This window comes from Penaeus monodon, chromosome 20, assembly GCF_015228065.2.
Source record: "Penaeus monodon isolate SGIC_2016 chromosome 20, NSTDA_Pmon_1, whole genome shotgun sequence".
Taxonomy (NCBI): Eukaryota; Metazoa; Arthropoda; class Malacostraca; order Decapoda; family Penaeidae; genus Penaeus; species Penaeus monodon.
Window position 1 is genome coordinate 25,361,058 of NC_051405.1, and position 613 is coordinate 25,361,670.

A 613-nucleotide genomic window follows, 5' to 3' on the forward strand; every position below is an offset into this window, starting at 1 on the left:
TAATAAACTCGGCGTATGTGTGAGTGTATGTATGTTCGCTATAGCTGGACATACCGATTTGGACAAAATCTGAAAATTGCCTTTTGAGGCCGTCTGAGGGCTCGGGGCTGCAACAAAAGGTGTTGATTAATTGCGTTATAATCACAGAAGTGGGAGATCAAATTGAGTTCCTCAACTCTCAACTCTGGGGTTCCTTCACACGGGCTAGAACTAAACTTGGTGCACCTATTATCCTGCTGCGCAATCTTGACCCACCAAAGCTCTGCGGTCAACCAGATGCTGCCTCTTGGCACTGAGGCTACCATAGAACTGGAACAGGCAAAGGAGAACACATCTTCATCCCTCGAATCCCAACACTTCCCGCAGACCTGCCGTTTGAATCCAAGCGACTCCAACTTCCAATCAGGCTAAGCTTCGCAGTGGCAATCAACAAGGCTCAAAACACCATACTTCTCCCATGTTCACCTGTATGTTGGATGGTCCAGGGTTAGCTCCCCAAACAATCTCCTTGTTCTTGCTCCAGAGGGAAGAACCAAAAATATTGTTTGCTTAGAGGCTCTCACAAGCTAAGATGTATTATGGCTAAAACATTCTCGCTTTATCTTGATTGGTG